Source organism: Phragmites australis, chromosome 16 (genome assembly GCF_958298935.1).
Source record: "Phragmites australis chromosome 16, lpPhrAust1.1, whole genome shotgun sequence".
In the NCBI taxonomy this organism is placed as follows: Eukaryota; Viridiplantae; Streptophyta; class Magnoliopsida; order Poales; family Poaceae; genus Phragmites; species Phragmites australis.
The window spans coordinates 22,938,135-22,962,863 of record NC_084936.1 but is presented as its reverse complement, the minus strand read 5'-3'; the positions used below and the strand labels follow the sequence as shown (position 1 = coordinate 22,962,863).

Sequence of the window (24,729 nt, the reverse complement as noted above, 5' to 3'; positions counted from 1 at the left end):
ACAATAGCATATTCTATCATCATGCTGGTGCTCCCCAATTCCCTGGAGTTCGCGCTGGCGTTCCTCGCGTGCTCCCGCCTCGGCGCCGCCGCCACCATGGCCAACCCGCTCCACACCCCGCCCGAGATCGCCAAGCAGGCGACGGCCTCCGGCGCCACGGTCGTTGCCACCGAGCCTGCTTTCGTCGAAGTTGCGGGGGCTCCCTCGCGCCGTGCTCGGACAGGTAGCTTAACACGAAACTTCCTTCCATCGTGCTCGTGAGTCGTGACTAGATGACGAGTTGACGACTAATACGCGTTGAAATTTGGCCAAAACCCAAATTCTAATTGAGGTATTTAACAGCCTAGCCTATAATTTTGTTTGAACAGGGTTATGGGATGACAGAGGCAGAGCCGGTGCTCTCAATGTGCATGGCATTTGCCAAGGAGCCGTCTCCGTTGAAGTCCGGCGCTTGCGGCACCGTGGTGAGGAACGCGGAGCTCAAGATCGTCGACCCGGAGACCGGCCTGTCCCTCCCCCGCAACCAGCCCGGGAAGATTTGTATCAGGGGCAAGCAGACAATGAAAGGTGTGCAATATTCCCTGCACAAACCAATGAACAATTTTGTCTGATCCAATATTCAAGCAAGAGCTTGAAGGTGACACGCTACCGGTCTTGGTACGTGCAGGGTACCTCAACAACCCGGAGGCCACGGCGAACACCATCGACAAGGAAGGGTGGCTGCACACCGGCGACATCGGGTACGTCGACGACGACGAGGAGATCTTCATCGTCGACTTGCTCAAGGAGCTCATCAAGTACAAGGGGTTCCAGGTCGCGCCCGCGGAGCTCGAGGCCACGCTCATCGCGCACGCTGGCATTGCCGACGCCACCGTCGTCCCGTAAGTAGCTAGCACGCGGCTCGTTGTGCTTCCGGCCGGCAAGAACTTTCCTACGCGTTCTCAAGTTGCACGAGTTCTGAACAATGTTTGCCTATTTGCTCCGACGCAGGATGAAGGATGACTCCTGCGGCGAGATCCCGGTGGCGTTCGTCGTCACATCCAACGGCTCCGAGATCACGAGGACGAGATCAAGCAGTACGTGGCAAAACAGGTGAGAAATTCACCTTCCCTTGCTAAGGATATTCTAAAAAATCTTAGCATCGAGGGGAACTTAAATGCTGAAATCTATTTTTTTTAAACTTTATTTAGGTGGTGTTCTACAAGAGGTTGCACAAGATCATCTTCATGGAGGCTATCCCGAAGGCACCATCTGGCAAGATTTTGAGGAAGGACCTGAAGGCAAAGTTCGCATCCGGATTTTTCAACAGAGTGGGAGTTTCATTTTCATTTAATGAGGTGTCATATCAATATTTTTTATGATGTAGCAAGCTAATTAAGAAGAGAGAGATCAAAGTAGTTTCATCTAGATGAAACTATCTGGACATGAATTCCAACAGCTAATGAGTCTTGCATGAAGAGCATATGAAATCACAAAATGAAACTATGTATTGGAGAAGAGTGTTTTAGCCATCAATTTATTGCTATCTTATTGACGCAGCACTCTTGGAAATAAATTATGTAACTCCCCATTGGGAGTAGTCGGATGACTTGTGATCCTGAGCTGTTCGTGTGTAAAAGGGACCCAATTTTTGTCCTTTTGTTTTGATCATGCTAAAAAGACATACAGAAAAGGTGTAAGTAAGAAGCAGTCAACCACATTATATACAAGACATATGTTATCTGGATATGTGAAAGTTCAAGATGTTATGTAATGTACTCAAGATGTTATTCCATTAGTACATTACATGTGTTACTTGCAGCTGCACCACAATGAAAACATTTGTTTGTCTGAAAGTACCAGATGATTCAATAGAGCTGTTCCAAAATTACAAACAACCCTGCCTGATATATCTGATACGGCATTATCCCATATTAGGATTGCAAAAGAATACATTCACGGGAAAAAGAAAAGGCACAATAAGTGAATCAATTATCAAAACTGACTTGTTCTAATCTCCAATTACCATGCTCTCTACAAAGTACAAACCCAGATAAGTTAGCTGGAGAAAATTGTAAACTAACAAAAATAGAAAAGACAGCAACCGTGCAGCTGGTCACACGCCAGAGTGAGATACTGGTGATGTTGTAAATTGTCCATCTTTGAAAGCGTGAATATACTGCTGGGGTAAGGAATGCTCGATCTGCAATTTTTGAGCAAGATGAGAGAGAAGTCAGTATCAGCATATATTTCATCTCATATGTACAAACAATTGCGATTATCTTGCGTAAGTGAATGAGCAAATGTTCAATGCCAGCCAGGAGTTATATTACTCTTATTCAATGAGACAGGGAAATCTATGAAACAAGTAGTAGTTGGTAGCTTGACAAGGGATAGGCATCTTCTATTTAAGGTTGGGTTTATACACCGGTATATGTTTAATAGCCAAGATAAGCAGCTAGGTAAAGGTAAGTCTGCGGCAGGGGTTTTTTCAAAAGCTAGGTAAGCAAGGTCACAAGAGATACATTAAATTCAAGGAATAGGAGAGATAGAAAGTGCGGGGGTAATAAGTTGATTTATTAGTTTTGAGGATAAATAGATAGGCGTGAGAGTACTTTACTGGTTGAAAAAGAGACAGGCATAAGGGATAGGCAAGGGTAAACTGGATAGCCAAGTTCAATGACTGAGAAGTAGAGGGCTAGCACGAGCTGTGACCATTGCCCATAGTAAGCCAGCCAAGAGTACCCTAACTTAAGAAGTTCTCTTAGCTAGCGCATGTCCATTAATGTGACCACCGCATGCTCCTGCATGAGTTTCATGAATGGTTTGTTTTCGAATCCATTCTTTTTTAGGTATACTATCTTGCCTCGAGAAAGGAGCTCGCAACAAAACGAGAGCTTTTTGATAGCCCGTTCACTCGACTACCACGCTTAGTTAGTCTGTCTGCAGGGATGGGAGTGGCGTAGTCTGTCTGCCCTTCTTCGTAAGTAGCTGGACTTGGATCTTCGTAAGCAACTGGAACTATCAAAAGTCAATGTCAATTGGCCTTCTAAAGGCTATAGCCCTGTTTCTTTTGAAAAAACGAATTTCGAGTTTCGAAGAAGACAGGCCCCCAAGAAAGCCACTCCGCCTAAAGAGTCCTATTCCTATCTATTTACTAGTTATATCATCCGCAATTGCCTGAATCTCAAGACGTTCCTCAAACCAATCATATACTTTATTGAGATAGGTAACTAGCCCGACTCCCCCTCTGAGAACCGTATATGAAAATTTCATCTCGTACGGCTCAAGCAGAAACACACAAATTTTCAACGGATATTAGAAAAAGAAAATAAAGGTTCAAAACTTCATCAGCCACGGGATTGGATCGATTTGCCTTGAAGATTTGAAATAAGAAAAATCCAGAATTTCTTCTTTGTGATCTCACTTGGATAAGCCGTATTATTGAACCAGACAAAACAACAAGCGATAAAACCAAAGACAGATAAAGCAGCTAAACTATAAGACAAGTAAGCTTCTCCAGACCATACAAACGCACGGCGAGCCCATGCGAAGGGTTTGGTTAAGATATGCCAAATTCCGCCAAGTATACAAATGGAACCCAACCATACATGTCCCCCGATTATATCTTCTAAATCATCCACACTAACAATCCATCCTTCTCCCCCAAAAGGGGATTTTAGTAAATAACCAAATATAACACCGGGGCTAAGGGTCAAATTGGTAATTTTTCTTACATCTCCCCCCCCTGGGGCCCAGGTATCATATACGCCGCCAAAATAAAGAGCCTTGAATACTAGAAGAAAAGCACCTATACCTAACAAAATTAAGTGAATACCCAAAATTGTAGTCATTTTATTTCTATCTTTCCATACATAACCAAAGAATGGAAAAGATTCTTCAAGAGTCTCGGGTCCCAGAAGCGCGTGATAAATGCCACCGAAGCCTAAGACTGCGGAGGAAATTAGGTGAAGTACTCCAGATACAAAGTACGGAAAAGTATCTAGAACTTCTCCCCCCGGCCCTACTCCCCAACCTAGAGTAGCTAAGTGCGGAAGTAAAATCAATCCTTGTTCATACATGGGCTTTTCTGGTACGAAATGGGCCACTTCAAATAGGTTCATTGCTCCGGCCCAGAATACGATTAATCCGGCATGGGCTACGTGAGCTCCAAGTAGTTTACCGGACAAATTGATAAGTCTGGCATTCCCAGCCCACCAAGCAAAGCCAGTGGTTTCTTGGTCATGACCAGCTAAAACGAAAGTTCCATTAAAGAGCGTTTCCACGTGGTAGAACCTCCTCAGGGAATATAAGATTTTCATGAGGCTGATCCTGAGCTGCCATCCACGCACGAATACCCTCGTTTAAAAGAATATTTTTGGTGTAGAAAGTCTCAAATTCAGGATCTTCCGCTGCACGGATTTCCTGGGAAACGAAGTCATAGGCACGTAGGTTCAGAGCCAGGCCAACTACGCCAATAGCACTCATCCATAAACCGGTGACGGGTACAAATAGCATAAAGAAATGTAACCAACGTTTATTGGAAAAAGCAACACCAAAGATTTGGGACCAAAAGCGGTTAGCAGTGACCATTGAATAAGTTTCTTCAGCTTGAGTTGGGTTAAAAGCGCGGAAGGTATTTGCACCATCACCATCTTCGAATAGAGTGTTTTCTACGGTAGCCCCATGAATAGCGCATAGCAGAGCCGCGCCTAATACTCCGGCAACTCCCATCATATGAAATGGGTTCAACGTCCAATTATGAAATCCTTGGAAGAAAAGGATGAATCGAAATATAGCTGCTACGCCAAGCTCCGACCAGGATTCCTCGATGGCGAGTCATCTCCATACTCAAAGGAAATTTGCTACAATGCTCGTTTCCTATGGATGGATGATCACCATAAGGCAAAGCCGTCCTGGAAAGCACTTAGTTTGGCTCGTGTGCGATCGGTATTGACACTGTACTGTGTACTGTACTGTAGTAGGTACAGCCGATACACGCCCTAGACTTCCACTGTCGAAGTTGGGTTGCGTTCCAATAGGGTAAGCAGCGAGTTGCGGGTTAGCCATTAGTTAGTCTTTTTAACACGGCATTTACCGTGGAGGAGTCTAAGGGTAAGGCAAATTGTGGGATGAAAGAAACCAGCCCTTGGATCGAGCCTAGCCAAGATAACCAGAAGATCTATGATCTGAGGACTTGTGATGGTTTACTACAGGGGTTAAAGAGGAGGGCAACAAGAAGGCGGTCACCGACTGCAACTAATAGGATGGCAGCTTGCCTCGGACCACCGTGGAATTGTTGGAACCCAAGAGGCAAGACCTATTACAAGCAGTAGCCCCAGAGTACTACCGGGAGGGTACTTAGCCGGAGTCCGAAAGGACTCTGAACAGACTAGCAACTGTGGCAACTGGGGCAGCTATGCCGACACGACGCGACGCCATACCGGACAGAAATACAGGTATGAAAAGTTTTCGTCAAGGAAAACTTTGGACGATGAACGGAACAGAAAGGAATGGAACGGATAACGAAGGGAAGGAAGGGGGTGTCAGTTCGAGGGGACCTAAAAGGTTTCCCCCCGAACCCCCCTTCCAAAACAACAGATCGGATAACGCAAGGAATTGCGTTAAAAGCCTCCAATTTTATTTCATAAAATTGAGTTACTGAACAGGGGAGATGGTTTCCCCCTCCCCTTGTAAATCCCCTCCCCCTTCCCGGCAAGCGGAGCGGCTACTAACGCTTCGAAAGACTCGACTATCTTTTCTAAGGAAGAGTCTTTCTTCGCTTGGAATAAGGAATTTAACTCTTTACTTTGCTTTTCCTAAAAGGAAAACAAGACTGTAAGACATACTTCCGGCCCCGAAAGGCCTCATTAAAGGAAGGCTTTCTTTTCTTTTAAAACAATAGGAAAAACCTCCATTCCGTTCGCTTCGGGATACACATATTCAGGGTGGGAATATGTATTTCCCTCCGTTCACTCCATTGAATTTCGCTTTCGACTTTCATACCTGTCCGGGAGGTAGAGCAGAGAGAGGACAGCCCTCGTCTATACGAATGGGATAAATAGCTCAGTTCGAGGGGCTATCCACTTATAGACTCTTTCTCTTTATATATAAGAATATTATTAGTTAGTGTACTATTAAGGAGTAGAAAAAGACACTATTTAATTTACGTGAGAAGCTGAACACAGCCTCCCTCTCAACGATGTCACTAGATAGGGACACGCATTTCTGCCAGGCCGTAAAATAGAAATGAAAACAATCTCTCCCTCAATAACTATCCTTTAGTTTCCTAAATCCCTTTTGCCGCCTCAAGTTAAGTATAATATCTGAAGTAGTAGATGCTACTGAAAGAGGTATGTCATAATCATAAGTAGTTACTTCTTCCATTTTGACTGTAATAGAGTTCAAGTAGTTGATAGCGCCAGTCTAAGTAGTTATCTCTGTTCTCTTTCGGAGATGTAGTAAACTATGCGTAAGCTGTATTTGACTATGGATAAGGAATAGTTCTTGCCTATCTATCCGGAGTATTTGCCTATTCCTAAGTAGTTATTCACTATCCATAACCTTTATCAGTATCTGACCTCTTGGGCAAGCCAGAATCAGTAATTCTTAAAAGCTAGTATCTTTACCTCTTTCTTTCCTCCGTCTAAGGCCAGTCATTTTCCTTCTCTGCGGTTGCTTATGGTGAGTGCTAATTCCTTCCAATTGCAGTCCTTCGAGGTTATATCCTGGTATATGAAAGAGAAGATCAATTCCTTAGGAGACAGGTATCGATGCTTGCCAGCAGGAGAAAGATCACTAGGTTCAGTCTCTGATCTGATCAATAGGGTTCCCTAGGTACATTCCGTTTTCTGGAAATCCAGCAGGGATAGTAGCTCCCTTTTCGAGGGCAAAAAAACTCGTTAGGCTATCCGAGATTTTCTCTTTTTTCCAGCTTTTTGGAGTGAAAATAAGGAGTGCCCGGCCATCTAAAGTGCCAGTCTAAGTTCCCCTCCAGGCTGCAGGGTAAAGGGCAGACACAGGTTCAGAGCGAGGGGAAAGGATCAAGGGTGCGTAGTATGCTTCTTACCCGCCTTATCTGCTAGGTCTAGGATTGGTTTTGTTAACTAGAGATCTTTTCCTGGGCGTTTACACCTATTCCATTTTGAAGCTAAGCTCATTTTCGAGTACTAAGCATAGCATATATATTACTTGCTACTTGCCAATATGTAGATAAGTGAGTGTAAAAAGTCAATGTCCGACCGTGGCTATTGAATCGTCGAGGTTGTGTTAGTGAGCTGCTCTTTGAGTCTACCTTTTACCCAAGGATGTAGTTGTCTATGCATAAAGAGTAGTTGCCCCTCAGAGTGTCGTCAAAGTCTTGAAGGAAGGATATAGTGCCAAAAGGCATGGTCCTTATAGTGGATAGTACGAGTCAGGGGAAGACCATTCCCAGTAAAGATACTTTTTCAATCCAGTTTTGAAGCTCTTTTATTTCCAAGGGCAATGAGGAAGGATTCTCCCCAAGACAGGACTCTTTGTTTACATTCCAAGGTGGGAATGGGTGAGAGGTAGTCTATCTCTGGCTGGGATGAGAGTCTAAAGTAGTATTCTTCTTCAGTGGAAGGCTCTGGGAATCCCTCTTTTAGTTGGCAAGGTCAATCTAGCAGATGATAGGTCTAGAGAGAGCTGGCTTTAGGGGTTATAGGGCAAAAGCTATATCAGCTGTTAGCAAGCAATCGTCAGGGTCTGACGGGGATGTATAAAGGTTCGTGAGATTATAGGCAGTAAAGCGAGTATCAATCTTGACCTTTCCGGTATCTGTATCTGGCTCAATGGAAGCTGTAAAAAAGTAGTCTCTTGTTCTTTCTTAATTGAAAGCAATAGAGGGTTAGCCAGTTTACTTTCTTGGGACTCCAAACGAGCCAGTTCCAAACACTTCTCTTTATTATTCAACGAGTGGAACGTAAGTGACACGAGCCAGTACGCGAGCGTAGGAATGGAGCGAGCAAGATTCCTTTGGACTTACTTTTGTTTTGCATATTATCATATATAGTCATAGAGTGCATTCTGAAGTGATCTGTCCAACTAAGTAGAAAAGGACAGACGAGTGGGCGTGACAGACCAGCACTCTAACCTACTGAGCTATTTCCCCAACTTTCAATTGCTAAAAACAGCAGTTCTAGAAGGGACATAGCCCTAAACTGCATAAACTCTTGTTTGAATGCCCCTTCATGTTATCTTATGAAATTGTGAGTTGATTGTTTCTCAACAGGGCATGATAGTGGTACTAACCCATTCAAAGAGCGTTTATCCCGCAACATCTGTCAAAGAAAGAACCGTTGTCCACCAAAAGGAGCTAGCAATCTCATGTACTCCGCTTCCCATTATTGGCTTCCTTCCCTGGAGACCGCTCGGGCGAAGGCAGAGCATGGAATGATCGTAGGGGCATCCTTCCTAGCAGGAAAAGACGTGTGTGACTAAAACCAGGAGGAGAAATCCTTTTTCAAATGGCGACAGAAAGAAAGGAATCAAAAAATAGAAGAAAAAGTTCACTGTGCTGGCAAATGTGGAGAATAGCCATCCATCTTTCATCAATGAAATTGTTCCGTATGGGTAGTAAATACACATATCAGAAGAGCCAACCCGAAAGCACTTGCTTCAAAGAAGAAGCTGTTACCAAGAAATTCCTGTTTCAAGTCAGTATATCTCGATCAAGTCAAGATGATATGGGTCGCCCCTTCTTCTTGCGCCAAAGATCTTACCATTTCCGAAGGAACTGGGGCTACATTTCTTTTCAATTTCCATTCAAGAGTTTCTATCTGTTTCCACGCCCTTTTTTTGAGACCTCGAAACATGAAATGGACAAATTCCTTCTCTTAGGAACACATACAAGAAAAAGGATAATGGTAGCCCTCCCATTAACTACTTCATTTTCATTTATGAATTTCATAGTAATAGAAATCCATGTCCTACCGAGACAGAATTTCGAACTTGCTATCCTCTTGCCTAATAGGCAAAGATTGACCTCTGTAGAAAAACTGATTCATTCGGATCGATATGAGGACCCAACTCCGTTGAATGGCACCTTGCTCTGACCTGAGCTATGCAACAACGAGATCCCCCTTGATCTTTGCCGGATGTGCTTGACGGTCCCCCATAATACGCTAACTTGGGGACTTTTTAGTCCATCTTTTCCAAGAGTCTCCGCTAGTTGAACCGCGTCCAGTAGACGACCTCTTCCGCTCATCCCCTTCGTCAGCTCTTTGATAGGGATACTATAACCTAGGTCCCTAAACTTGGAATGGATGGCGGAGCGTAGGTGGCAGGCAGTTATATGGATACGGTGCTTTACCCGTAGACGCTTCTCCAGCTCTCGCAAGAATTGTATGGGAGTCGTCCTCGGGGGGACTTCCCGAATGACCGTACCGGGGAATTCTACCGTACTCTGTGCAGCTATGGTTGTTGATCCTGCGGAGCCTACCCAAAGGTTCAGGCCGGATTGTAGGAAGTGGGTGATACGTTTTTGTATTTCTATGAGAAGAAATACGGCACCCACGATTCCCAGTCGTTCAATGTCAGTTCCGCTTTTCTTAATTTCAAGCAACATTTGTTCACCCCACCGTCAACTATTTGTAGTCTATAAAAATAAAACAGAAGAGGTTCGGAAGCTAAATGAAAAAAGTTGGAAGTACTCGCCCAATCACCGTCACTGTTTTCATCTGGAACAAGAGCATTGATTTCGCTTGATTTAGCTGTTGTTACAGATGTCTCTAAAGATTCCTTGCCTAAGTAAAGCTGGCAGCCAGATGTGTTATCTATTGATATGGTCGGTACCGAGCCCTGTAGTATCATAAAAAACATTAAGATACTTGCATGAATTGATGCAAATCTGATGTTTCAACGGCAGAGCGCTACTAAGTTTGGAAAAAGATCTACCTCGCATTGGACCTCTACACTGTTGCCGTTCACAATTTCACAAGCCGCTACAACACCCTGGTTAAAATACAGGACGAATTAATGAAGCAAACAATATTCACTGGAAGTGTTGACAAATGTACCTTGAATAATACTCCCACTTTGGTGCACTTATCAATCGTTATGTTGTTCACTCTCCCTGCACACAGATGCGCATATAGACACTTAGCTGGTTATTGTTTGCACTTACAAAAAGGATGCATCATTCATGAGTTATTAGTTGCACTTTGGTGGGAAGTACCTTTGACTTGCAGCACACAATCCTTGCATCCATATAGATAAATTGAATGTTTGGTATCACAATCTTCAATAATTAAGCTCTTGTTCCCAATATGATGCTCAACCACCCATCTGATAGACAATGGTATGAATTATCAATTATGTGATATTATTCTTTCTCATAGATGTCATTATGAGGGTTCATTTGCATTTCTGGATATAAAGGAAAATGGTACTTACTTGCGACCCATTTGGAGCTCCAATTTAGCAGGATCTTTGGTTGAGCTAAACAATGGTGCATTGCAAGTTTCTTTTCCTTCAGCAGTTACGACCCAGTTCTGTCTGTTCTATTCTTGCTCTTCATGTCATCTGTCACCTTCTTAAGGCCTATAACAAGGGATGACGCACTAATCGTCACATATGTTTACTACATAAATTGGGCAGGTGTACAGCCTGATCAACTGAAAATCAAAAATGAAAATTCACATCGAGCTGACCTTGTGTCACTGCTTTCCCTGAGTTGATTTCAGCAAAAAAGGCTGACATTCCAGATTTTGCTTGGGACGATGAGACTGAAGAGATAGAAAGAGATGCAGGGGACGGAGCTGAAGGTGCCTTGTTAGTTGCACTTCCTGGTGGTTGCCACACGGGGCCCAATGGGTAAAAGTTCTTTACGTAGTCACCCAAATTGGGCAAGTAAAGCTCTTTCAGGGCTTTAGTCCACTCCACATGATCAGGATCCTTATTTTTGTATTCCACAAGCACCTAATGATAATGTTAATTAATACTAATAAAATTGAGCCTATACATGCTTAAGTAATCAACTCTATTACAATTGATCTCTGAATAAATTTAGTAGGGGATTCATGTTGTGATGAACGTCATGGTGTTATGTTAAGTAAGGCTGTTAGCTCTTTTGAATCATTAACTCTGATTTGTTTTCACTTTCAAGAACAATCATGTTTTTTTTTCTTGAATATTTATGTTGAGAACAAAAGATAAATCCAAGCGTTGAGTTTTTACTGTACTGTTTACGAATCTTGTCCTACAACTTTGTTTTGGATTGATTCATCTCCTGCTTATTTGAGGTCCGGTACTGCTATACTGAAAGTCTGAAAGCATGTATGTAACTATTATACTTCAAGAGTTCTCAACTGGAGTAACATTCCTTACTGCTGTAGAACTCTGCCATTTGCCAACTCTCCTCTACATGAGCAATTGGAAGAGGCATACCTGAAGAGAGATCCACAAACCAGTTAGTCCCCAACTTTAACATGCATGAGCAACTGAAATGTATTGGCATTTGTTGATGCCCCTACCACATGAACGTATCAAAAGTGGAACTTGATACTAACCGCAACCTTTGCCCGTGTAGCCAATCCAAGCCAATGCAGTGGCTTCCAAGATCGTTGCGTTCAGAGGCCGCATGAACGCTGACATGGACTCCATCGTTGGTTTCTACCAAATTGATTACACACACATACGAGACCAATCGAATGATTGATCAGTTCAACGATAGATGTATTCACATTGCGCAAACAGTTGACGATATCTGCTAAGATTTCGCTGGGATTCGCGGTGGCGAAGATGGAGCGAACAAGAAGCGCACCTAGGTTTGTTTGGTCCTGACAAGAAGGTCCTTCCCGACCAAGAACGCCTTCTCCACCAATCTCGTCACCTCGCGACCTCCGCCCCGATCTTGCCAGCAGCCGCGGACACCCTCCCGAGGGCGCCGGCGACGAGCTCGTCCAACGCCAAGATCGCCGGGTCCTGCGCCGACGCGTGGTCGACCAGGCCGCGCGGAGCGACCGACGGGTGCGCCCCGGCGTTGAGAGCCTCCAGCCGGGACACCGCTGACTCCAACCTGCCCACCAGGGCGTACTCCATGGCGTTCGCGCGTTGGGCGGTTGGATCTCTAGGAACGGAGGAAAGGGAGGATGGGCATTGGAGGAGAGGAGCGAGGTGAGTGAGGAATTGGAGAATGGATGAGCAATGTCGCCGGTTACTCGCCACGGCAGCCCATTGGATAGGGAGGGAGGGAATGGCGGAAGCTGATCTGACGCCGAGACAGCCGTGCCGCTCGACATCTGTACGTACGTGAGCCAGCGGAACTGCAGCAAGAAAGCGCTTGGCAGTGACAGGACACGGCGAATTTGAGCATGATTGTGGAGAAAGAATTTGGATATGAATTCGTAGGATTAATTCAAAACTTAAAGATTCTATGAATACCACTTGTTCCAACATTATTTTATAATGCCTTAGAATTCATTTGAATTTTCTTCCTACACCAACATTCGCTTGGACCCTCAGCGCCCCCGACAAGTTCATTTGGAAGTGGTCGTCGTCTTCAATTTACTCTTCAGCCAGCACCCAGAGCCTATCAGGCTTTTTTCATGGGGCAAACAGAGATTTTGACGCCAAACAACTATGGAAAACAAGAGCTCCCAACAAATGTCGCTCCGCTTCTTCGTTTGACGGGTCCTGCATGGTCGTTGTTGGACCTCAAATCGTTTACAGCGACATAACCTATCAAATAGGGATGGATAGAGCAATTCGCAGATCCACTCTAAGTTCAATTCAATCAACTAACTCATCTTTTTTATTAGATCAATATGACTAATTAATTGATTAAATTCTACTAAAATAGACCTATGGATACTCACATATCGCTCCATGTCCATCCCTATTGCCAAACAATGGTCCTTGTGCTAATCTTTTTAATTAGAGGATGAAGGATTGGCCGGCATGGAACTATGACTTGAAGGGGAGGTTCTCGGTGAAATCGGCATATAAGTTGGTAGTTCAGAAACGAGATGATAGCCTCAACCGTGATGCATCCTCTTCTAATTCAGATGCGGAAGGAAATGATAGTTTCAAATGGCATCAAATATGGTACCCAAAGCTCCCAAACAAGGTGAAAATGTTTATATGGCGCCTAGCCCATAATAGTTTACCAGTGCGATGCAATACTGTAAGGAGAGGCATTGAGCAAGACACCGTGTGTCCGGTATGCCTACGGCTGGATGAGGATTGCAGTCACTTATTTTTCAAGTTCAAAGGTGTCAAACAATGTTGGTGGTCCATGCTCCTTGAGAATGAACGTATCATGGTGGAGTTGTGCAATTCTAAACCAAAGCCATCCACCAAATCTTGCAAATGGAACAGAAGATGCAACTCCGGATCCTGGTATTGCTATGGCGATAGTGGTCGGCAAGGAACAAAGCCAATGCAAGAGAAAGGACGCTAAATGCAAATGAGATATGTAGCTCGATCAGTTACTACTTGATGGAATTTGAGAAACTTGCCAACATTGCTAAACAAAGTGCATCAAGACAAACAGACAGATGGATTCCACCCCCAGAGGAGTACAACAAAATAAATGTTGATGCCTCATTACATGCAGCTTCAAGGACGGGAGGATGGGGTTTTATCGCGAGAGATAGCAAAGGAGGTGTGCTTGAAGTTAGAGCTGGCTGTCTACCGCTGGTCGATTGCGCTTTGCATGCAGAGGCGCTAGCAGTTCAACACAGGCTTGAAAGAGCCGCACAACTTGGCATGTCCCACATCGTGGTGAAGACGGATGCATCACTGCTATGTGAAAGTGCATCTAGGTCTACTAAATGGGTTTTGGTTTATTAATGACAAAACGATTAAGGAACTAATATGTTTATCGAAGCTATGAACAGATCTTAGTCTCAATTGTGAAGACTCACGACGATTGACGCCTCTCGAAAAGAAAAGAAAAGCAATGTGTAGTACTCAATAGGATTTAAATTATTTTATCTTAAAATTGAGTCTAGGTTAGCCGTACTATTAAGAGGGTTGCATTTGTTAGCTTTTATGGTGTCTCAATGCTCAAAATGATCTTTTAGAACTAATAGTTGAGAGACATATTCACCCACGGACACTGGGAAATATTGGCAGAGTTTACTGAGTCTGGAGTCTCTGGTGTTCACCGGATACTCCGGTCCTCAGTGTTTAGGCCGGAGTCTCCGAGAAAGACTCCGCCAGAAGAGCCTCGGTTCCGAATATTTTTAATTGTCAGGAGTATCCGGTGTTCACCGGACACTCCGGTAATTGGTGAATTTTTTTTTTGCTGGAGTCTCCGAGGGAGACTCTGCCAGGGGTCATTCGGTTAAGCATTTATTTTTGATAGAAAAAGGCTGGAGTCTTCGGTGTTCACCGGATACTCCGGTAGGAAAATATTTTTTGCCGGAGTCTCCGAGTGAGACTTCGCCAAGGGTCGCTAGGTTAATATTTATTTTAAAAGACCGGAGTCTCCGGTGTTCACCGGATACTCCGGTACCTGGGGAGGCCGGAGAGTCCAGCAAGTCTCTGGACTTTCTCTCTGTGGTAACTAAGTCTGGGCCGAAGACTTCGGCAGTTTAATAGAATTGTAACGGCTAGTTCTGACACCGTTCTGACGCCGTTTTGGATTTCAGACCGGAGACTCTGGTGTTCATTGGATACTCCGGGGTAAGTTTGTCAGAACAGTAACAGCTAGTTTTTTAGGGTGAGCTATATATACCCCCACACCCCTTAGCATTTATTGCTTGCTGTTGCTGCTGAGCTCCACTTTCATAAAGTCTCCCAAGAGCATTTAAAAGCCCTCCAAACATATCTAGTGCCTAGTTTTGCGCCAAATTCGAGAGATTGTGTTTGGAGTGAAGTTGAGTCAATTGAGCATTGAGTTCATCATCGATCATACATTGTGATCATTTCTCTTGGAGCCTTGAGCTCCTAGATGGCAAGGCGTCGCCCATAGAGCACCCAATCATTGTGGAGTGCCACGGGAAGTTTATAATCGACATCGATTTGAGTAAGGAAATTCTAGCTTGATCTTTGTGGTCGCTAGAAGAGGATAGAGTTGGAAAAGACCTGGCTCTTTGTGAGCTCCTCAACGGAGACGTAGGCACTTCTTTGTGAGGTGGCCGAACTCCAGGATAATCTCTTGTCTCATCATTTGTGTAATTTAAACTAGTTGTGTAGTTTTGGGATTTTTCCCATATAATTAGTTTTTGTGATCATCTTGCTTAAGCATTGTGCTGATATTAGAACTAGTATCACCTTTTAGACCTTAGTTGTACTTGCTTAACTTCAGTTGTTCTCGAGTTCCTGTATAGACCGGAGACTCTGGACTAGACCGGATACTCTGAACATACCAGAGTATCCGACCTTCACCGGAGTATCTGGCATCTGTTTAATCCGCTGGTTAGTTTTAATTTTCAGAAAAGTCTATTCACCCCCTCTAGACATCTTTAAGTACATTCACTATGATAGGCCCTCAAATCTTCAGAATGGGATAGAAATCAGTTTGGATGCTTATTTAGGCATATACAAGATCTTATGGCTTTTGAGTTTAATCATTGTATGGTCATGATCTATAATAGGACCTATAACTAGGTAGCAGATAGTCTTGCTACCTTCGGTGCAGGTAGACCACTATCTGGATCTGACATGTTCTGGAGCCATGCATCAAACTTTGTAAGCAACTTGATCTTTGGCGATTTACCTAGAGCCAATGGTTAATGAAGTGATGCTTCCGTGTAACTAAAATGGTCCTTGTGCTTTGTGTAACCAAGAAACACAAACTTCGGACCATCTGCTAATGTCTTGTCCATTTAGCCGTGAAACCATACCAATTTAACTCCACATACGGATTCTTCATTCTCAAACTGGTGGTTACGTTCCAGAAAAGTAGTAGCAAAGGACTTGAGGACGGGCTTTGACACGCTGGTCATGCTTACAATCACAGTATGGCGGTTATGAAACCGAACGAAATGATAGGGTTTTCCACAATGGTAGTTCCAGTCAATGGACCTCACGGCGCGATCAGGGATGATGGTCAATTATGGACCCAAGTGAGCTTCCATGGACTATCACGCTTATTTGTTCGTACTATTGGCTCTCCTTATTCTTAGGTTATTTGTTAGGTCACTAGCCTTTTTTTTTTAAATTAACCTCTTGCTAATTCGTGCTTGGGAGACCTCTCTCTCGCTATGTAGGGTTTGTTTCTTTTCAGTGAAGGAGTTCTCCTAGCCCGTTTGTAACAAACTCGTTTCTCATTCTTAATGAAATACGCGCATGGCACATTTTAGAAAATATTTGTTTGTTTGGTTGTATTGGTTCATTAATTTACAGGTATGAGTAAGTGAATGAAGTATTAGAGCAACGTTTCTTATTTACAACTTATTACATAGGCCCCTCTACTTTTTGCAGTTTCGTATTTGTTCGTGAGCATATACCATGTTTTGATATTAGTGCCTGAAAGGAGGCAACTATTTCCCAAACATCTGTTAGAGTTAATTCATTTTTTCCCATTGTAATGTTTCATAATAAAGTTTGCAACTACAGCAATAAGCAATTCAAAACTTCTTCAGAAATTCTAGAAAAAGTAACTATCCCAACACGATAATGTTGGAAACAAATATTTCCCAAAAGAACACGTAACGAACTAAAAATAAAAGACTGTGTAAAGTTCCAAAATAGATATTGCAACATCAAAGCTCACAAATAACATTCGGAGGGAATATATACAGAAGCAAATCAAAACATTGACAACATTAAAAAAAAAATGATTGTTACACTGTTTAATTTTAGGTAATACAAAATTCTGAAAATATATTGTGTGACTTAGACTTCACCATTTTCTTCGGGAATCTCAATCTCTACATTGTCCTCCGCATCTCCAACCTAGTCCCTACTACTCACCTTCCATCATCTTTCCTTTATCCGTTAGTGCTACTTCAACTTTTGCTACGAGCCCTGTCCATAATTGAGGTAACTATGAAAGATAGTAAGATGGAGCAGATGCATGTTGTGGTGGCAGGGATTTTGGCAGCAAACTCCTTAGCGGTGAACGATGATGCCAAAGATATGGAGCTACTATGGTTCAAATTACAAGCTAAGATAATTAAGAGAGGAAGTATAAGGATGAAGAGAAATGCCACAAGTCTAATCAAATTCACCAATATGATAATGTAAACGTTGGATTGCATGGAGTTGGATGGATAATATGGGTTCTACTATCTACTGATTTTTATCACATCATACATATAGATATAGTTAGAGCATTCTATAAAATCAGATCGTACCTATTCCACTTTAGATCTCATCATATATTATTCATGCCTTTGTGTTTCTTTGGTAGTAAGTTCCATTCCACTTTAAATTATAAACACACCGGTATTTATACTTCCTAGAAAAACAAAACGAATAGTATATATAGTACCATGTAACGTATATTCAATTTGTACTCCACCACGAAAAAAATGACGGATGGTATAATACTACCACATAACTTAAAGTATATGCACTCTAATTTCACCGTGACTAGGCCATTATCCAATATTTTTTGGACACACTATAGCATGAGTGTAACAAACAACAAGCTATTTGGACGCTGCAAGCCTGCAAACTAACAAAACCACATGTGGCACCGGTAACTTGTCACGTTCCACTGACAAGAGAGACAAGGGCAAAGCATCAGATACTTCACCTCTTTAGAGCTCTTCAATCTAGGATCGACGTTTAAGATTGAATCTCAATTTTATTAAAATTCAATATTTTATAATTAGTTATACAATATTTTCTAATTTAGTAACTAGTTCAATATTTCTCCATTAGTTATACAATATTTTACAATTAATAATTATACAAAGTCACATTGAGTCGGAGGATACTGATCAGAAGCACCAACCCAACTGCCTGGAGAGATCTGAAATTCTGAATTCCGAACACACTACACTCCTCCGCTCCTCTGCGCCGATGGAGATCCCCACCGCCATCATCCACCGCCTCCAGTCCTCGCTCCGCGAGGCCGCCGCCGCCGCCCCCTCCCCCGATGCCGCGCTCGCCCCTCCCTTCACCTCCGTCACCGACGCCGTCGCGGCCTTCGATTCGGGCGCCTCCGCCTCCGTCCCGGCGGAGCTACGGTGCGGGCGCTGCGGCGCCGCTGGAGGGCTCCTCCGCGGCGTGCAGTCCGCCGTCTGCGCCTACTGCGGGTCTCCCAGGCGCGGGGAGGGCGAAGGCGGCGGCGGCATCGCATTCCGCGGCGGCGCGGCCTACCGGTGGCTGCTCGGCTCGCTCGGGCTCGACGGATCCGTGAGCTCTTCCCCTTACCTTACTTTCACGTAAAAATCCTGTGGATTTTGGCCCCAATGCTTAGGATTTGGGTAGGTAGTAGCGAAAAAATGGGATGTTTTCTAATGGTGATTAACCAAGGGTTTTTCTCTAAAAGGAGAGAATAAGGATTTCTCTGTAAGCGGATGTTGTAAATCGGAATTTTTTAGTAGAATTGTGTGCCGAATTATTTCTGAGGAAGTAACAGGAAGTTAGAGAAATGTGCCATGGCAAACGGGTCTATGTTAATAGTAAAAAACATGGCTTAGATTTGTGGAAATTTAGAGTGATCAATACTCAAGAGTTATGAAAGACATGCTCAGCTATATGTGGCTGACACTACTGGCTGCGAAGAGCGACACAACGGTGGCGATTAAGGCCATCTAGGCGGAGGCGGAGGTGGAGAGCGGTCGGAAGCTTCGTGTCCTTCGCACTGACAACGATGACGAATTCACGTCCATTGAATTCACCCGCCACTGCGCGGATCACGACGTCCAACGACACATCTCCGTGCCGTACAACCCACAACAGAACAGCGTGGTGGAGAGGCGCAATCAGTCGATCATCGCGACGACGCCCGTACTCCTGAAACAGAGGGGCATGCTGGTAGAGTTTTGGGGATTGGCGGTTAGCACTGCAGTCTTCCTGCTTAATCGTGCACTGACAACGAGCCTGGATGACATGACATTGTTCCATGGCCGAAAGCCGGCGGTGAGCTTCTTGCACACCTTCGGCTGTCTGGCGTACATCAAGGACGCGCGACCGCATCTGCGGAAGCTTGATGACAGGAGCACGCCCTGTGTCTTCATTGGCTACGAGCATGGCATGAAGGCGTAACGCCTCTACTATCCGAGCACCAAGCGCGTTCGCATGTCGCGAGATGTAATCTTCGACGAGGACACCGGATGGAGTTGGGAGGTGGATGCATCTAGGAGCGTGGCTTTGTCAAGCGACTTCATCGTGGAGTTCCTGGTGAGTCAAGTCCATCTCCCAGCAGCCAACGAGCCCACCTCAGCCGGAGGAGGAACACAGGTGGCGAAACCACCTGCACCAAAGTGGCGGCCGATGTGTCGCCCAAAACGCTGAGTGGCGAATCTACCGGGGAGGCGGACTTTGTCGAGGAGAACGAGACATGGACGATGGTGGAGCTGCCACGTGGACATCGCCCAATCGCGCTCAAATGGGTGTTCAAGCTCAAGAAAGACGAAGCTGGGGCTGTGGTCAAGCACAAAGTTCGCCTCGTCACCAAAGGCTATGTGTAGCTGCCAAGCATGGAATTTGATGAGGTATTCGCACCTATTGCCCGTCTGGAGTCCATGCGCCTGTTGCTGGCGCTAGCTGCCCAAGAGGAATGGCCAGTCCATCACATGGATGTGAAATCGGCCATTCCCAACGGTGATTTGGAGGAGGAAATGTATGTTGCGCAGCTGTTGGGGCTTGTCGTCGCTGGAGGAGCACACGGTCCTGCGGCTATGGAAGACGCTCTGCGGCCTATGACAAGCACCGCGTGCACGAAACGTGAAGCTCGACATCACATTGAGGGCTTTTGGCTTCAAGTAGAACGCGCACAAACATGTGACGTACTGGCGCGGCTATGGTAGCAAGCTGCTGCTCCTTGGGGTATACGTGGATGATCTGATCATCACGGGATTAGCAAAGGAGGAGATTCATCGATTCAAGGCGAAGATGAAGACTCAATTCAAGATGAGCGACCTCGGTTTGCTCTCCTTCTACCTTGGGATCGAGGTCCAGCAGAGCAGCGGTAGAGGCGGCATCACGCTGTGCCAAGCGCAATACGCCGCTTGAATCCTGGAGATGGTGGGGATGAGAGACTGCAATCCCGCTCACACCCCGATGGAGGAACGGCTCAAGCTCAGCCGTGAGAGCACGGCGGTAGAAGTGGGCGCGACGGAATACAGGAGGCTTGTTGGAAGCCTCCGCTACTGCATCCCACTTTTCTCTTTAAATTTAATGCATCCAGAAAATAAAGTCTCATATCTGAAACTTAATCCTGGCTCTATGGTTCTATCCGCAGAAAATTCAAGCTCATGAAGTTTTTCCCGCTTCCTTTTTCATTCAGGAACTTGTAGAATTTGAAAATGAGACTACGGGTTCAAATAAAAGCAATGAAGCGCCAAAAAGTGGGATGGTCATATCTGATCTGCTGGATTTGAAACTCAGTTGTCTCCCTGAGAATAAGGCAACATCTGCATGTTATATAAGCAAGGAACAGCCATCTGCTGTGTACACGCCAGATTTGTCTGGTGTTAACCTAGACTCATTTTTCATTGAAAGAAAAGAGGAGACAACTGCTGCTGCTGCTGCTCGTCCTCAAACTCATACTTTGGTGCAGGAAAAGCAAACAACAGATAGCAAAAGAACAAACCAGATAGAAGCTACTCCAACATTTGCAAACTGGGATGCTGAGTTTCAGTCTGCTAGCTCGGTAAGTGCCGCCAGTGACTCCAAACAACTTGATCTATTTAAGAGCACTTCAGCTGCTGAGTCTTTTAATTTTCCTGTTACTGGGACTGCCATCAACCCAGTAGTAGGTACTGGAAATGAAACAAACATGAAAAGTACCTTCCTAGAACATTCAGAAGATTTGGCTTCTGCAGATGGCACATTAGTTAATGATAACCTTTTTAATCAAAAGGTTGCCAAGCGTATCTTGGAGAGCAACAGCGGAATCGTTCCTGAAAATAGTCTTCCTGACTATGCTGAATCCGCTCTTAACAAGAATTCTCTTAAGAGCGATCGGTTGCATGAAAGGGATGATGATGGAAACCAAGATGATGAAGCTTTTGATGACTGGCAAGAATTTACAGGAGGTGGAAATCATGGCAGTCTATCAAGCGCAGGAAAAGGAGAACATAAAGAGGAGCCTTTAAAGAGAGAATCCACTGAAATAAAAACAATAGATCCCTGGCCATTAGGAAGCATGGAATCACCCAATGATGTTAATAGTGACTCCGATTATTGGCAAACATTTGCCTCTAGTTCCGGTCAAGGAGGAGGTTTGGTGAGACCGGTTGGTGAAACAAGCAGCACCTCATTTGAACATCCTTCAGAAGCTATATCTGTTGATTTATGGCCCGCTGGCAATGCTGACAAACACAACACTACAGAAATGGTTAAGGAAACAAATGATACTTTTGATGATTGGCAAGATTTTGCTACCTCTGGTCAAGTGCAGAGCGCTTCGTTCAATCAAGATGGAGACATGATGGGAGTCTCAACAATCAGCCACAATGAAATATATGTGGACTCCTGGTTCATGGGAGATAGTAGAGAAGCTAGAAATACTGATTTAGTGAATGAAAATAATGCCACGTCGAACGATGGGAAAGGTTTCACTGGTTTAGATCAATCACAGCAAAATTCATCTAATATAGGTGGGGAGATGATGAATCTTCCATTTGAGCAGCATGAAGCAACTAATCCTGTGCAATTGTGTGTAAATGACAGCAATAAGGAAGCTACAAACACAGCCTCAACAAATATAGAAAGCAATGCTTTTGATATCTGGCAAGATTTTGCCAAATCAGGTCATCAGCAAGAAAATATGTCTAATATTGAGAGAGAAGCAACTAGTGTCTCACCTGAGCCAGCTAAAGAAATTTATGCCATGGATTTGTGGCTAACCAGCAACATCAAGGAATCTAACAATAGCGAAGGTGTTGGTAGAGTTGATCACTCATCTGATGGATGGCAGGATTTTGCTAGTTTTGGTCAAGCACAAAGAAGTATTAAAATTCCTGGGGAAGGACACCTTGCGAAAGATCCGTCAGGCGTCAGGAACCAAAACTCTGGACTTGTGGGCCTCAAGTCATGCAAAGGAAAAGAACATCGAACAGATAAATGAAAATAATGATCCATTTGAGGACTGGCAAAATTTAAAAAATTCTGGGGAGACAAGTTTACAAGTTTTTTCAGACTTCCTTGCTTGATAAACCCTCGGCGTCAAGGCCTGATGCTCTAGTAGGGCTGGAGTTCGGGAGCTTTGTGCAGTTAGGTTCATCCCAAAATCAAAAGGATGAAAAGGAGAGCTCTAATGTAGCAAAATCAGTTCCATTTGATGGACACTTAAAAAGGTTTGTGATTTACCGTGTCAACCTGCTCGTGATGATATATTTTTGTTGCTATAATTTGGGAAGAACGGGACAATCAATTAATTACACTTATAATGAATGTCCAAATGCTCAAACTTTGTGGATTTACACATGAGGACAAGCTAGAGAATTCAAAATTTCTGAATTATGCTGCCTAAGTAGAGGGAAATAGGGAGTTTCCTCTCTCTCTCTCTCTCTCTCTCTCTCTCTCTCTCTCTTACCCATATGTTGTCGACTCCTTTTTCTTAAAACACTAGTTCCTGGCATCTCTATGTTAAAGCCTAAGGCTTACCTGTGGTAGCCAAAAACTAGAGTAAAAATTACTCCAAACGAATTTTGCCCATTGTACCTGTTTACCCCACTCAAAACTGCTTCTGATCACCCAGTACCTCTCTCGACCTTGCCTTTCTTAGACATTTAGGGTTTAAGTGATGATTGTTTGTTTACATGTTCCAGAATTTTTAAATAGATGATGATAGTTTGTTACATATATCGCGGTTCATGTCACATGATGTCATCTCAAGTAATTCCATTGTTATCTCAAGATATCTTATCTATGCATGACACATTTCCATTATGTGCAGCACGAAAGGAATGCAGCATAAGGGCGATGTTGATTCACTATCTGCAGTATGGACAACTAAAGGTCTTGATAGTGGTGCTATTTTGAAACCAGAGCCTGTTGATACAAATGTCGAAAAGTTGCTCTCTCAGATGCATGATCTGTCCTTTATGCTCAAAGATGAACTCTCAGTCCCTGATAAACCTGTGGATCATTCAAAGTCCTGAAGTTCACAGCAATCATTGTGCTTTGCAACTATCTACCAAGGCAAGCCCATGTTGGAGGCTTGAAGAACGGACAACACCAAATTACTCCCAACGAAAACACAAGTCGCAAACAACCTTGTTTTTTCAACAGAACGTGTGGCCTTTATCATTACATTGATCAGCAGAGGTTATAGTTTTCTTCTCTGTTGCGTCATTGCATTGATTGCCACAATCAGGTTCGTTCCTTGATTATCGCCGAGTTGAGGCGAGGGAATCATGCTTTGTGTTCTGGATGTGTATGTACCAATTTCAGGGCCTGTATAAATTGTACGCAGAGTACGAAAAGAGCTCATCAATCAATTTATTCTTTTTTTAGATTATTTGTGTTAAGATTGGTCTTGCTGCTGGACTACCCAAGAACATCAGGTCGTTTGCAGCTGACGATATCTTGTGGGCTATCTGTGCCACCACCGATCATATATGAAGTCTTCTTAGGTTGAATTCATGTCCATCGGGTCATGTTGCGATCACATGCAAACGACGTCCAACCCTGACGATTTTGGATGCTCTAGGGTGGATGAGCACGGAGGAAGAATTGCAGTAGGAGCTCAAAAGACAAGAGTGCAGGAAGCAGGACCGGGACCAGACTAGGGACAAAGAGGAGGAGCGAGGGCAACCAGCGGCAAGAGGAGTAGCTCAGAATTGCCGACTGAAAGAACCAGAAAAAACTGCATTTTGAAGTGTTGGTTGGGGCATCCTTTTCTAGTCTGAATGCACGCTTTATCAAACAGACAAATCCAAGTCAAAGTCAATGGCTAAATATCAGTAGCTAAATCTATGAACTAGTGGGGTATATGTATATTCATATCTTGTGTCAGGCTAGAGCCTCGAGCTAAGACCAAACTCAGCTTTGATTGGCTTCAAGCTGGAAAACGAGATTGTGCTCAGCTCGAAGGAATCTTGAAAGGGAAGAGCTTAACTAGAATACACTAAGCAGCATTTCAACTTCGTAGTTTTCCAATGGTATCTGTGTAGCTCGAATAAGCTGATATTTTTCTTTTGCACATGTCGAATATAAACGCAACAAAAGCGGGTGTCGTATGTAATCTGAACACAAAACAACATTTGTCTGCTCTCCAATTCCAAATCAATCGTGAAACTCCCTGCTTTGAGCTTCACGCATTCGGCGGTAACCGAAAATTTTCCTATAAAAATACTAAAATCCCTTCGAAGAAGCTCGGATTCTAATAAGATTATATTTAATTCGACCTTGTCTAAATAAAATATCTACCATTTCTCAAGCCGTACCCATCGCGTCGAGATTTCGCTACGGTTTATTTGGAAATTCTGCAAAGATTCATACAAAATATTTGAATTTCTGTAGAAACCGATGGAATTTCCATGTTGCAACTTTATTTATATTTTTTCTAATGAAGGTTGCAACTTTTTTTAAGGAATCAGGTTAAAAATTGTTAGAGATAATAGAAAATAGAATATATAAAAAAAAGAAATTAGAAAGGAATAGAATCTAGGATGATGAAGGGAGTATGGTTGGAGATGTCTTACAGACCGT

General features: G+C 43.8%; 2 pseudogenes; one reads left to right on the top strand and one right to left on the bottom strand.

Annotated features, from left to right (window-relative positions):
• The first annotated feature begins 12 nt into the window (after positions 1 to 12).
• Positions 13 to 23,526, top strand: LOC133896089 (uncharacterized; annotated as a pseudogene).
• Positions 2,012 to 12,042, bottom strand: LOC133896090 (cyclase-associated protein 1-like; annotated as a pseudogene).
• Positions 23,527 to 24,729: the final 1,203 nt, after the last annotated feature.